The sequence below is a fragment of the Papio anubis genome, chromosome 13 (assembly GCF_008728515.1).
Source record: "Papio anubis isolate 15944 chromosome 13, Panubis1.0, whole genome shotgun sequence".
In the NCBI taxonomy this organism is placed as follows: Eukaryota; Metazoa; Chordata; class Mammalia; order Primates; family Cercopithecidae; genus Papio; species Papio anubis.
Window position 1 is genome coordinate 20,330,339 of NC_044988.1, and position 14,654 is coordinate 20,344,992.

Genomic DNA, 14,654 nt, shown 5'->3' on the forward strand with positions numbered 1-14,654 from the left:
CCTGTTAAATCACCTGCATATCTTCTCGTGACTCTGCTAAAAGGGAGTGTGATTTACTTACTTCTGATACTGAGGCCCTTAATCATGAAAGCTTTTGGTTCTTTGCCATTTTTCTCAAAACCCATAGAAGCCCTTAATAAGATTTCGACTTTATAGAATGGGAGGGGCCAGCCTCCTGAGACTAGAACATACAAGATGGTTACCATTGTTGCTGACTATTTAAAAGATGCTCGCTTTTCCGGTTGCAGCGCCGCGCGGTTAGGTTCTCTCGTCCACGCTCGCAGCCAAGCCGTCCAAGGGCCCGCTGCAGTCGGTGCAGGTCTTCGGACGCAAGAAGACGGCCACAGTTGTGGCGCACTGCAAACGCGGCAATGGTCTCATCAAGGTGAACGGGCGGCCCCTGGAGATGATTGAGCCGCGCACGCTACAATACAAGCTGCTGGAGCCAGGTCTGCTTCTCGGCAAGGAGCGATTTGCTGGTGTGGACATCCGTGTCCGTGTGAAGGATGGTGGTCACGTGGCCCAGATTTATGCTATCCGTCAGTCCATCTCCAAAGCCCTGGTGGCCTATTACCAGAAATACGTGGATGAGGCTTCCAAGAAGGAGATCAAAGACATCCTCATCCAGTATGACCCGACCCTGCTGGTAGCTGATCCCCGTCGCCGCGAGTCCAAAAAGTTTGGAGGCCCTGGTGCCCGTGCTCGCTACCAGAAATCCTACCGATAAGCTCATCAGGACTATCAAAATTGACCTGTATAATAAACAGTTTTTGAGGGATTTTAAAGTTTTTTTTATAAAAAAAGATGCTCAAATGTTGGCCTGCCAAAAAATCAGATTTTCAAAGTGTGGGACAAAAAGAATGTCCTTCTCTAGTTTGAAAATATGTTGAAGATGAACATTGAGTATAGGATTACAGTATAGTAAAAATTTATTTGCTGTTTCTCCAAAACTGGTTGAATTATCTTTGAAGAGGTCATAGGGAATCTAGAAAAGAATGAACTGATCATTTGATCAACTGATTGTTTGATATTATGTGTAGGTTGTGACAAAAACTCATATAGTAAGAAAAAGCTCATTTTTTGGGACAAGACTGTTTTAGAACTCAAAAAATTGCCACCAGAAAAAACAGAGTCTTTTAAATTACTTTACTAAAACTTTAACTTGCTTGGTATCTACTTTCTTATTTTTATTTTAAAATATTTAATTGAAAAATAGTATATATATATTTAAGGTTTACAACATGGTAACTTGATATATGTACACATTTTTGTAATTATCACAATCAAAGTAATTAACACACCCTCACCACCCATGCCGTACATTAGATTCCCAGAACCTGCTCATCTTATAACTGAAAGTTTGTACCCTTTGATCAACATCTTCCCATTTCCCCCAGCACCTACTGCCTGGCAACCACTGTTGTACCCTCTGTTTCTGTGTTTGACTTTTTTAGATTCAACATATAAGTGAGATCACATAGTATTTATCTTTCTGTGTCTGGTTTATTTCACTTAGCATAATGTCCTCTAGTTTATCCCTGTTGTCACAAATGGCAAGGCTTTCTTCTTTTTTATGGTTAAATAATATTCCATTGTGTGTATATGCCACGTTTTTTTCATCCATTCATCCACTGATGAATGCTCATGTTGTCTCCCTATGTTGGCTACTATGAGTAACGTTGCAATGAACATGAGGATGCAGATGTCTCCTTGATGTACTGACTTCCTTTCCTTGGGATATATACTCAGAAGTGGGGTTGCTGGATCATACGGTATTTTTAATTTTTTGAGAAATTGCCATGCCGTTTTCTATAATGGCTGTACCAATTTACATTCCTGCCAATAGTGTATAAGGGCTCTTTTTCTCTCCAGACCCTCTCCAACACTTATCTCTTTTTGATACTAGCCATCCTAACAGGTGTGAGGTGATAACCCATTATGGTTTTGATTTGCATTTCCCTGATGATTAGTGATGTTGAGTACCTTTTCATACACCTCTTGGCTGTTTGTATATCTTCTGTGGAAAAATGTCTATTTAAGTCCTTTGACCATTTTTAAATTAGGTTATTTGGGATTTTTGTTGTTGAATTATGTGCTATCCCGATATATTTATTTTATTTTATTTTGTTTTGTTTTATTTTATTTTATTTTATTTTACTTTATTGAAATGGAGTTTTGCTCTTGTTGCCCAGGCTGGAATGCAAAGGCACGATTTTGGCTCGTTGCATCCTCTGCCTCCCGGGTTCAAGCAATTCTCCTGCCTCAGCCTCCCAAGTAGCTGGGCTTACAGGTGCCTGCCACTACGTCCGGTTAATTTTTGCACTTTTAGTAGAGATGGGGTTTCACCGTGTTGGTCAGGCTGGTCTGGAAGTCCTGACCTCAGGTGATCTGCCTGCCTTGGCCTGCCAAAGTGCTGGGATTACAGGCATGAGCCACCATGCCCGGCCTCCTGATATATTTTTGACATTAACCCCTTGTGAGATATACAGTTTTCAAATATTTTCTCCCATTTGGCAGGTTGTCTTTTTGTTTCGTTGATTGTTTCCTTTGCCGTGTAAAAGCTTTTTAGATTGATGTCAAATCTACTTTCAATTTTACAAGTTCAAAAATTTTCCCTGAGAGACACTTAACTAATCACGACATTTAATGTGAGTGTTTGAAAATCGTGGACATTTTAGACATGGATAGCCTATAATGATGAAGTTACAGATGCAAAGCACCTGCCTGATGATGAGCTGGTGTACCAGAACGAGCCTGTGGATGCAGAACAGATGGGCATTTTTAGAGCACCACAGGTCCAAATTCTGCTGTTGCCAGTAAGTAATATCCTGAGTATTTCATGTGCAAATGAACACAGGCATTTTTGTTGAGAGGATAGCTAGCTTAATTGACATCACATTGGACTGACACCAGGAATCACTGTAATATGGATTTGATAAAAGCAGAACTGCAAGTCAAACTGAATTTTACTTTTGCCTGTATTCAGCTTTACTATTCCATAAAAGAAAATAAAGGGCCAGGTGCGGTGGCTCACTCCTGTAACCCCAGCACTTTGGGAGGCCAAGGCAAGCGGATCACCTGAGGTCAGGAGTTCGAGACCAGCCTGGTAGAAATGGGAAACCCCATTTCTACCAAAAATACAAAAATTAGCCAGGCGTGGTGGCTCAAGCCTGTAATCCCAGCTAGCAGGGAGGCTGAGGCAGGAAACTCGCTTGAACCCAGGAGGTGGAGGTTGCAGTGAGCAGAGACCATGCCACTACACTCCAGCCTGGGCAACAGAGCAAGATTCCATCTCAAAAAAATAATAATAATAATAAAAAGAATTTATAAAAATATAACCTGAAATACTGAAAAATCCAATAAAGCATTTAAAAAGAGTTCAAATAAATCGCTGTATCAGAAGACAGAAACATCACAAAATATTGCTATATTTTCTCACACATATTGTTTATTTAATTAATCCTACTATTAATCACTTCTAACTGCCACTGCTATCTAGGCTTACTGTTGTCTTGTTTAAATAATAGCATTTATTTAACATAAAAGTAAGTAGTACAGAACATACAATTTCAGATAAATATCATTTTTCATATTTTATGTTAAAGTAATAACACATTTGAGTATACTTATTCATAATCTAATATGTATTAGATTATTATGTTTGGGTTTATTTTTTTTTAATTCAGTATAGTTGTGCCCACGTTGGCCCTCAGAAAAGTTGGCCACTCTTAGTAGCCAGGGTTCTTAGCTGTCAGTTCAGGGCTCCCAAAGTGCCTGTCCCAACAGACAAAGATTCAGGGGGAAGCTGGATCTCCTTTTAAGATCTCAGCTCGGAAATTACATATCATCGCTCCCACCATATCCTATTCATTAGAAGCTACTCACTAAGTGTGGCCCACACTGAATGGAAGAAGAATTCGACTCCACTTTTTGATGAGGGAAATGTCACAATATAGGTATACTTTAAAACTACTTCGAATAATGAAGATCACAGTGACTCCCATGCACTTTTGCTAGGCAAACTGGTATACACTTTTTGGAGGGCAACTTGGGACTATCAAAATAACAAACAATTAGGAGTTTAGGGTATAGACATACTTGCAAAAAAAAAAAAAAAAAAAATGCCGAACACACCATTTAAAGCTTCCCCCACCCCTCATTCTGAAAATGTTCAAAACTGTAGAAACCTACAGTGGTGGAGTAGAGATGGTCATAAGTTATTTTACGCTCTCCTCTTTGAGATGTGGGGTCCCTTATTTTCTTGGATCTGAACTACTGTGACTTCTTGAGCAATCTAAAATGGCAGAAGATTTTAGATTGCTCTAAAATCTAACTCAGAACTCTGTGATAGTTCTGGACCTAGCTTTCAAGAAGACTGGCTTTTCTGGGGGGTCTCCTGAATCTCTGAGCCACCACGTAAGCTCCACTACCCTGGCGAAGAGACTAATGAGAGGCCCCAAGACTACACAGAGATGGAAAGCTAAATTCAACCATCTCCACCAAAGCACCAGGCATGCTTTGGATTCTCTGAACCAGTTGTCCATCAGCTGTGTGAATATTCAGTCACCAAGTGACTCTAGGTAATGCCACCTAGAGCAGAACCATCATCCAGTGAAAGTCCTCCCAAATTCCTGATCCATAAAATGGTAAAATATAATGAAAGAATGTTTTTTTAAGCCACTAAGCTTTGGGGTAGTTTGGTATGCAGCCACATACAACCACAATGCCTCCATACCCTTCAGCCATATCCATCAGCTGTTAACATTGTGCCACATTTGTGCCCCTGCCCTCTCTCTGTTGTGCTGAATAATTTGAAAGTAACTTGCCAATACCATGATGCTTCACCTTTAAATTCTTCAGTATGTATTCTTCACAGTCGCAATGCCATTATCACTCCCAAGGTACTTAAGATTGACACAATAATGTTCTCTCTTTTCTTCTTTTTATGAGACAGGGTCTTGCTGTGTCACCCAGGCTGGAATGCAGTGCTGCAATTATGGCCTACTGCAGCCTCAACTGCCCGGGTTCAAGCAATCCTCCCATCTCCCATCCAGCCTCTGGAGTAGCTGGGACCACAGGTGCATGCCACCATTCCCAGATAAAATTTCTTTTTATTATTTGTAGAAGTGAGGTCTCACTATGTTGCCCAGGCTGGTCTCAAACTCCTGGGCTCAAGTAATCCACCTCAGCTTCTCAAAGTGCTGAGATTACAGGTGTGAGTCACTGTGCCCAGCCAGTATAATAATATTATCCAAAATGTAATTCACATTCAAATTCCACCAATTACTCCAATCATGTATTTGTATAGTTTTTGTTTTAAAATCCAGAGTCCAATCAAGGATTATGCAGAGGATTATTTAGTTGTCATGTTTCCTCAAGCTTGTTGAAACCTAGTACAATAAGCCCCTGCTTTTTTTGACTTTCATGTTATCGATATTTTTGAGGAGTTCAGAGCAGTTGTCTTGTAGAATGTCACGTCATTTGGATTTGTTAAATTATATCCTCAAAAATTATATTAGGGTTAAGTATTTTTAATGTAGTTTTAAATTTTTAATTAGTATGGACACATAATAGTTTGTATCTATTTACAGGGTACATATGATATTTTGATACAAGCATACAATGTGTAATGATAAAATACAGGTAACTGAGATATCCATCACCTCAAACATTTATCATTTCTTTGGGTTGGGAACATTCCAAATCTTCTCTTCTAGTTATTTTGAAGTATACAATAAATTATTGTAACTATAATCACCCTACTGTGCTGCTGAACACTAGATCTTATTCCTTCTACCTAACTATTTTTGTATAGCGTTAAGCATTTTTGGTAAGAGAATACTACATGGCTGACAACGTAGGTACTTTCCATTGCTTCGCAGAAGAGGCGCATAACGTCAGGTTGTCTCATTATTGATAATGTCAAGTTTGATCATTTGATTAAGGTAGTGTGCACACGTTTCTATATTGTGAAGATATACCTTTTTCTCTAAAATTAGTGAGGACCCTGTAGTCTTTCAGACTGTGTGGATATCCTGTTTGGAGATTACCTTTCACCACATTGCTTTTAGAATTCATAGATGATCCTTGCCTGACTCAATCATTATGTAGTAGTGATACGTTGGTGATTTTGGTTTGCTAATTCTGCGTTTCTTTCTACATTTGTTAGCTGGCATTTTCTCTAAAGATTTTTTTCACTGCCTATCTCTTCTTTTCACTTAATTTTTTTTTTTTTTTTGAGACGGAGTCTCGCTCTGTCACCCAGGCTGGAGTGCAGTGGCCGGATCTCAGCTCACTGCAAGCTCCGTCTTTTCGCTTATTATAATAAACTAAAAGATTCATTTTTAAATGGTTGGCTTTGATGCTCAAATTGTCCCATATTTGGTCAATTGGTTCCTGTGTTCCCTTGAGTTTTAGTGCACTTCCTTCCTTTCAGGCTTAAGATATTCCAGGTTCCCTCTGTAATTCTCCCAGCTCACACCTGGAACTAACCATTTCCATGAAGAACCCTGGTTCTTTTTGTGAGAAAGGTATGAAGCCACATTCTGGGCTCTAGGTATGCTAATTGCTCCTGGGACTCAATTTATACTGATACTGCAATTCAAATCCAACATCACAAGATCCCTCACATTCCTCTATTCCACAAGTGTATCTCCCCTTCCCCACAGCAAGGGACTTAGTTTACCAAAGAACAAATTCATTTGCTCATTTGCCCTATCTTACATATACACAGAAAGTTCCAGAATTATTCTACTAAGACAACTAACAACCGAGTCAAGCTTCTTTGTTTTTTTTCTACCTTCAAAATATTTGAAGGATTTTCAACTAGACTTCCATGTATAAAAGTTACTTGAATTAATTCTTTCTTCTGTTTAGCTATGTTATCAACTTTATGCACAGTCAAGTTCTATTTGTTTTCAATGTTAGTAATCTTTTTCCCATTTTTAAAATTTCATTTGATTTTAAAATAATATGTAAACCACTTACATGGATCAAAAGTCAAAATTATATAAAAAGATAATATTGAAAAACTCTCTCCTATCTCTATTCATTCCATTTATTCCCAATTAGCACCTATAAACATTTTCATCAGTTTTTGTCTTATCTTTTCTTTATTTCTTTTTATAAAACCAAGAAAATGTATTGCCCCTTTATTTTTACACAAAATGTAGTAAAATAAACTTCTTTTTTATTCATTGCTTTTTTTTTCTTTTACTTAATGTATCTGGGAAATCATTCCACCTTAATTGACAAATATCTTATTCATTCTTTTTTTGTGGCTAGTTGCTAAGTATTTTATAGTAACTGAAACCAAAACCAGTAAAAACAAAATTTTTTTTGAGACAGGGTCTTGCTCTGTTACCCAGGCTGGAGCACCATGGCAGCGTCGACCTCCTGGGCTCAATTGATCCTCCCACCTCAGCCTCCCAAGTAGCTGGGAACACATGCATGCCCCACCACACCCAGCTAATTTTTTTTTTATATATAGAGATGAGGTCTCACTGTGATGCCCAGGCTGGTATCGAATTCCTGAGCTCAAGCAATCCACCGCCTTGTCCTCCCAAAATGCTAGGATTACAGGTGTGAGCCACTGCACCCAGCTGAGCTAAGGATTTTTAAAAGTGAGAATGAAAGAAGGGAATAAAATATAAAATATATCATAAAGTTAAAATGATTTAATCTTTGTGAACTGATATCCAGGAAAAGACAGATCATTGGTAAAGAAAAACTAGTTGATAAATATATCCTGATATATTGTAGGAGTGAAGAGAATTTTTCCCTCCCCCTCTGAAGGTTTGAGTCTGTTGAAATGAACTGACGATTGACAGATTAATGGGAGAAAAGACATACAAATGTATTATTGTGTGTAAGCATGGGAGCCATACGAAATATGAGAATCAAAGAGGGTCAGATAGCTGAAGCCTAAATAACACCCTCCTCAGGGGAAAGAGGAAAATGGAGGATGTGGGCAATCAGGAGGGGTAGTAAATAATTTTCAAGGGAAAGAAATGGGCCCAAAGAGCAGACAACAGTTTGTAAATGATTCTCTTGGGAAACTAAATGAGCCCAGCAAATTATAGGAAGGTAAGGGGCAGAACTACGTTGTAAACAAAGGTTGTTTTGTTATGCTGTTGTTTCTCTCCAGCTGCTTTCAAGATTTTTGTTTGTTAGTTTTTAGTTTCCAGAAGTTTAATTATGATGTGTGTTGACTTGAATTTCTTTGGGTTTATCCTGTTTAATATTCACTTAAATTGTTGAATCTGTAAGTTTATATCTCTGGTCAAATTTGTGAAGTTTTCAGCTATTATCTTTTCAGGTATTTTTCCAGCCCTCTCCTCCTCCTTCACTTCTTCCAGAACTCTGATGAAATGATGGTAGATTTTTAGTTTTGTTACTTAACCTCTGTTCATTTTTTTCAGTCTATTTTTTCTCTCAGTTCTTCAGAGCAATTTCTATTATTCTATTTTTCCATTCACTGACTTTTTCCCTGTGTTCCCACTATTCTGGTGTTGATCCTATTCACTGAGCTTTTAAATTCAGCTACAGTATTTTTTATTTCTAAAATTTCCATTTGGTTCTTCTATTTATCTTCTATTTCTCTGCTGAAGCTGCCTATTACTTAATTTGTTTCAAGCATGTATAATTCCATCTCTGTTGGCATCTGTTGATTGTCTTTTTTTCTTTAACTTTTATATTAAGTTCAGGGGTGCATGTACAAGTTTGTTACATAGGTAAACATAGGGTCATGTGGGTTTGTTGTACAGATTATTTCATCTTAATACCCAGAGATTAACCCTAGTATGCATCAGTTATTTTTTCTGATCCACTTCCTCCTCCCACCTTCCCTCATCTGATAGGCCCCAGTGTGTGTTGTTCCTTTCTATGTGTCCATGTATTTGCTTCATTTAGCTCCTACTTATAAGTCAGAGCATGTGATATTTCATTTTCTATACCTGTATTAGTTTGCTAAGGATAATGGCCTCTAGCTCCGTTCATGTCCCTGCAAACAACATTATCTCATTCTTTTTTATGGCTGCATAGTATTCCATGGTGTATATGTACTACATTCTCTTTATCCTGTCTATAATTGATGGGCATTTAGGTTTATTTCATGTCTTTGCTATTGTCAATAGTGCTGCAATGAACATATGTGTGCATGTGTCTTTATAATAGCATGATTTATATTCCTTTGGGTATCTAACCAGTAATGGAGTTGCTGGGTTGAATGGTATTTCTGTCATTAGGTCTTTGAGGAATTGCTACACTGTCTTCCACAGCAGTTGAACGAATTTACACTCCCACCAACAGTGGGATTCCTTTTTCTCATTCCTTTTTCTCCACAACCTCACCAGCATCTGTTATTTTTCTTCAGCTTTTTAATAACAGCCATTTTGACTGGTGTGAGATGATATCTCATTGTGGTTTTGATTTGCATTTCTCTAATGACCAGTGATATTGAGATTTTTATTTTCATATGCTTGTTGGCCACATGTATATCTTCTTTTGAAAAATGTCTGTTCATGTGCTTTTCCAACTTTTTAATGTTTTTTTCTTGTAAATTTGTTTTAAGTTTTTATAGATGCTGAATATTAGATGAATATTTGTCAGACGCATAGTTTGCAAATATTTTCTCCTATTCTGTAGGTTGTCTGTTTACTCTGATGATAGTTTCTTTTGCAGTGCAGAAGTTCTTTAGTTTAATTAGATCCCATTTGTCAATGTTTGCTTATGTTGCAATTGCTTTTGGCATGTTCATCATGAAATCTTTGCCTGTGCCTGTGTCCTAAATGCTATTGCCTAGATTGTCTTCCAGGATTTTTATAGTTTTGGGTTGCACATTTAAGTCTTTAACCCATCTCGAGTTCATGCTTGTATATGGTGTAAGGAAGAGATCCAGTTTCAATCTTCTGCATATGGCTAGCCAGTTATCCCAGCACCATTTATTGAATAGGGAATCCTTTCCCTATTGCTCGTTTATGTCAGGTTTGTCAAAGTTCAGATGGTTGTAGGTGTGTTGTCATATTTCTGGGTTCTCTATTCTGTTCCATTGGTCCATGTGTTTGTTTTTGTACCAGTAGCATGCTGTTTTGCTTACTGTAGCCTGTAGTATAGTTGAAATGGAGTAGCATGATGCCTCCAGCATTGTTCTTTTTGCTTAGGATTGCCTTGGCTATTCAAGATCATTTTTGGCTCCATATGAATTTTAAAATAGTTTTTTCTAATTCTGTGAAGAATGTCAGTGGTAGCTTGATAGGCATAGCATTGAACCTATAAATTGCTTTGGGCAGTATGACCATTTTAACAATATTGATTTTTCCTATCCATGAGCATGGAATGTTTTTCCATTTGTTTGTGTCATCTCTGGTTTCTTTGAGCAGTGGTTTGTAGTTCTCCTTCTTGAGACCTTTCACATCCCCAGTTAGCTGTATTCCTGGGTATTTTATTCTTTTTGTGCCAAATGAGAATGGGAGTTTGTTTCTGATTTGGCTCTCAGCTTGACTGTTTTTGGAGTACAGGATTGCAATGATTTTTGCACATTGATTTTGTATCTCGAGACTCTGCTGAAGTTGCTTATCAGCTTAAGCTTTTGGGCTGAGACTAAGGAGTTTTCCAGATATAGGATCATGTCATCTGCAAACAGGGATAGAAATTCCTATTTGGATGCCCTTTATTTCTTTCTGTTGCCTGACTGCCCTGGCCAGGACTTCCAATAGTATGTTGAATAGGAGTGGTGAAAGAAGGCATCCTTATCTTGTGCCAGTTTTCAAGAGGAATGCTTCCAGCTTTTGCCCATTCAGTATGATGTTGAGTGTGGGTTTCTCATATATGGCTCCTACTATTTTGAGGTCTGTTCCTTCAATACTTAGTTTATTGAGAATTTTTAACATGAACGGAGTTAAATTTCATCAAAAGCCTTTTCTGCATCTATTGAGATAATTGTATGGGTTTTGTCTTTAGTTCTGTTTATGTGATGAGTCACATTTATTGATTTGCATATGTTGAACCAACCTTGCATCCTAGGGATAAAGCCTACTTGATCGTAGTGGATAAACTTTTTGATGTGCTGCTGGATTCAGTTTGCCAGTATTTTTTGAGGATTTTTGCACTGATGTTCATAAGGATATTGGCCTAAAGTTTTCTTTTATTGTATCTCTGCCAGGTTTTGGTATCAGGATGATACTGGCCTCTTAGAATGGGTTAGGGAGGACTCTCTCCTCCTTAATTTTCTGGGACAGTTTCAGTAGAAATGATACCAGCTCTTCATACATCTGGTAGAATTCAACTGTAAATCCATCTGGTCCTGGCCTTTTTTTGGTTGGAAGGCTATTTATTACTCCCTAAATTTCAGAGTTCATTATTGTTCTGTTCAGGGATTCATTTCCTTCCTGGTTCACTCTAGGGAGAGTGTATATGTCCAAGAATTTATCTATTTCTTCCAGATTTTCTAGTTTACGTGCATAGAGTAGAGTTATTCATAGTGTTATCTGATGGTTGTTTGTATTTTTGTGCGGTCAGTGGTAATATTTCCCTTATTGTTTCTGATTGCGTTTATTTGAATCTTCTCTTTTTTCTTCTTTGTTAGTCTAGCTAGCAGTCTATTTTACTAATTTTTTCAAAAAACCAGCTCCTGGATTTATTGATCTTGTGAAAGATTTTTTATGTCTCAATCTCCTTCAATTCAGTATTGCTTTTGGTTATTTCTTGTCCTGATAGCTTTGGGATTGGTTTTCCCTTGGTTTTCTAGTACTTTCAGTTGTGATGTTAGGTTGTTGAGGTCTTTCTAACTTTTTGATGTGAGCATTCAGGACTATAAAATTCACTCTTCACACTCCCTTAACTGTGTCCCAGAGATTCTGGTATGTTGTATCTTTGTTCTCATTAGTTTCAAACAACTTCTTGATTTCTGCCTTAATTTTACTATTTACACAAAAGTCATTCAAGAGTAGTTATTCAATTTCCATGTAATTGTATGGTTTTAAGTGAATTTCTTAGTCTTAATTTATAATTTGCACCATAACCCTAGAGACTGTTCTAATTTCAGTTATTTTGCATTTGCTGAGGAGTGTTTTACTTACAATTATGTGATTGATTTTAGAGTATATGCCATGTGACAATGGGAAGAATGTATATTCCGTTGTTTTGGGGTGAAGAGTTCTGTAGTGGTCTATCAAGTCCATTTGATTTAGAGCTGAGTTCAGGTCCCAAATATCTTTGTTAATTTTCTATCTCAGTGACCTGCTAATGTTGTCAATGGGGTGTTAAAGTCTCCCACTATTGTTGTGTGGGAATCTAAGTCTCTTTGCAGGTCTCTAAGAACTTGCTTTATGAATCTGTATGCTCCAGTGTTGGGTGTGTATATATTTAGGATAGTTAGATCTTCTTGTTGAATTGAACCCTTTATCATTATATAATACCTTTCTCTGTCTTTTTTTAATCTTTGGTGGTTTAAAGTCTGCTTTGTCAGAAACTAGGATTGCAACCATGGCTTTTTTCTGTTTTCCATCTTCTTGGTAGGTTTTTCTTCATCCCTTTATTTTAAGACTATGTGTGTCGCTGCATGTGAGATGGGTCTTTTGAAGACAGTATACCAATGGGTCTTGTTCCTTATCCAGCTTGCGACTCCATGTCTTTTAATTGGGGCATGTAGCCCCTTTACATTTATTTATTTTTTGAGATGGAGCCTCGCTGTGTCACCCATGCTAGAGTGTCATGGCACCATCTCAGCTCACTGCAACCTCTGCCTTTTAGGTTCAAGTTATTCTCCTGCCTCAGCCTCCCGAGTAGCTGGGATTACAGGCACCCGCCATAATGCCCAACTAATTTTTGTATTTTTAGTAGAAATGAGGTTTTGCCATGTTGGCCAGGCTGCTCTCAAACTCCTGGCCTCAAGTGAGCCAGGCCTCCCTTGGCCTCCCAAAGTGTTGGGATTACCAGCATGAGCTACCACGTCTGGTCCCATTTACATTTAAGGTTAGTATTGATATGTGTGGATTTGATCCTGTCATCATGATGTTAGCTGGTTATTATGCAGACTTGTTTATGTGGTTGCTTTATATTGTCACTGGTCTGTGTACTTCAATGTGTTTTTGCAGTTGCTGGTAATGGTCTTTCTTTTCTATATTTAGTGCTTCCTTCAGGAGCTCTTGTAAGGCACTTGTTTGTCTGAAAAGGATCTTATTTCTCCTTTGCTTATGAAGCTTGGTTTGGCCAGATATAAAATTCTGGGTTGGAATTTCTTTTCTTTAACAATGTTGAATATTCGCCCCCAATCTCTTCTGGCTTTTATGGTTTCAGCTGAGAAGTCTGCTATTAGTCTGATGGGCTTCCCTTTGTAGATGACCTGACCTTTCTCTCTAGCTGTTTTCAACATTTTTTCTTTCATTTTGACTGTGGAGAATCTGATGATTATGTGTCTTGGGGATGATTTTCTTGGGCAGCATTACAAAAGATGAAATGCTTTAGAATTTGCATGCCATCCTTGTGCAGGAGCCATGCTAATCATCTCTGTATTGTTCCAATTTTAGTGTATGTGCTGCTGAAGAGAGCACTGTCTTTTTTCAAACAGGTTGAGCTCTTCCTGGTTCTTGGTATTATGAGTGATTTTCAGTTGAAACCTAGACATTTTCATACTATGCTATGAGACTCTGGGTCTTATTTAAACTATTTTATCTGGCTTTCTTTGACATTACTCTGGTATACTGGAGGGGCATATTGCCTCATTATTGACAAGTGGAGGTAGAAGTCCACTTCTCCCAGTCAGCCTTTGTTGATACCTGAGTTGTAACAGGTTCTTGTTACCACTGGGAGTGGGGATTCTAGAAGAATTCCACGGACACAACTGTGGAAAGCCCTAACTCTTCACTACTGCCTTCTGACACCACCACACTGGGAAGAAAAGGGCTTCTTATTGTTGCCATGCGGAGGTGCAAGTCCAGGTTCCCCATTTGGTTTTCACTGACATGGTAGAGGTGTGGGGAAGGTCTTGTTACCAGCAATGGGCATGAAAGTCCCAGTTCCCTATTTGCCTTCTCTGATACCATCATGGTGTGGCGTGGTGTTGAGCTTCCTTGGTATAGCCTCTGATGGCTGGAAATCTAGGCTACCCACACAGTCTTCGCTGGTGGGGACAAGAATAGGTCACAGTCTTTTCTTTGGTGCTTGGTCAGAGTAGAGCAAGTAGGTTATTGGCTAAAAGTTTTTTGTTTTGCTATGCTGTCCCTTTCTTGTTCCTTTGGTTACAGAGAGCAAAATTTCATGGTTTTTTTTTTTTTTTTCTTGTCTGTGCCTATTGGTGTTTCGAGGTTGCTGTTTCCTTCAGCTCTAAGTCTGGGATGTTGAAGTAAAAAGAAAACCCAGGAAAGTTACCACCACATCATTCCTTGGGTCCCAAGATCCTTAGCCAGTCTGGATTCTTCTCTCCACCTTTCAGAGTCTTCTTATGTTCATTTAATACATAATGTCCCAGGCCAGGTGTGGTGGCTCACACCTGTTATCCCAACACTTTGGGAGGCCAAGGTGGGTGGATCCCCTGAGGTTAGGAGTTTGAGACCAGCCTGGCCAACATGGTAAAACCCTGTCTCTACTAAAAATACAAAAATTAGCCTGGCATGGTGGAAGGCGCCTGTAATCCCAGCTCCTTGGGAGGCTGAGGC

The 14,654-nt window shown here is 38.5% G+C and overlaps 1 non-coding gene and 1 pseudogene across 2 annotated transcripts; one reads left to right on the forward strand and one right to left on the reverse strand.

Annotated features, from left to right (window-relative positions):
- The first annotated feature begins 226 nt into the window (after window positions 1-226).
- Window positions 227-789, forward strand: LOC101021213 (annotated as a pseudogene). Its single transcript, XR_638612.4, has one exon. The product of XR_638612.4 is annotated as a 40S ribosomal protein S16 pseudogene (transcript).
- A 12,654-nt stretch (window positions 790-13,443) lies between these two features.
- LOC116270205 lies at window positions 13,444-13,550 on the reverse strand. The gene has a single exon (XR_004178120.1). It is a non-coding gene; the product is annotated as a U6 spliceosomal RNA (small nuclear RNA).
- Between the last annotated feature and the right edge of the window lie 1,104 nt (window positions 13,551-14,654).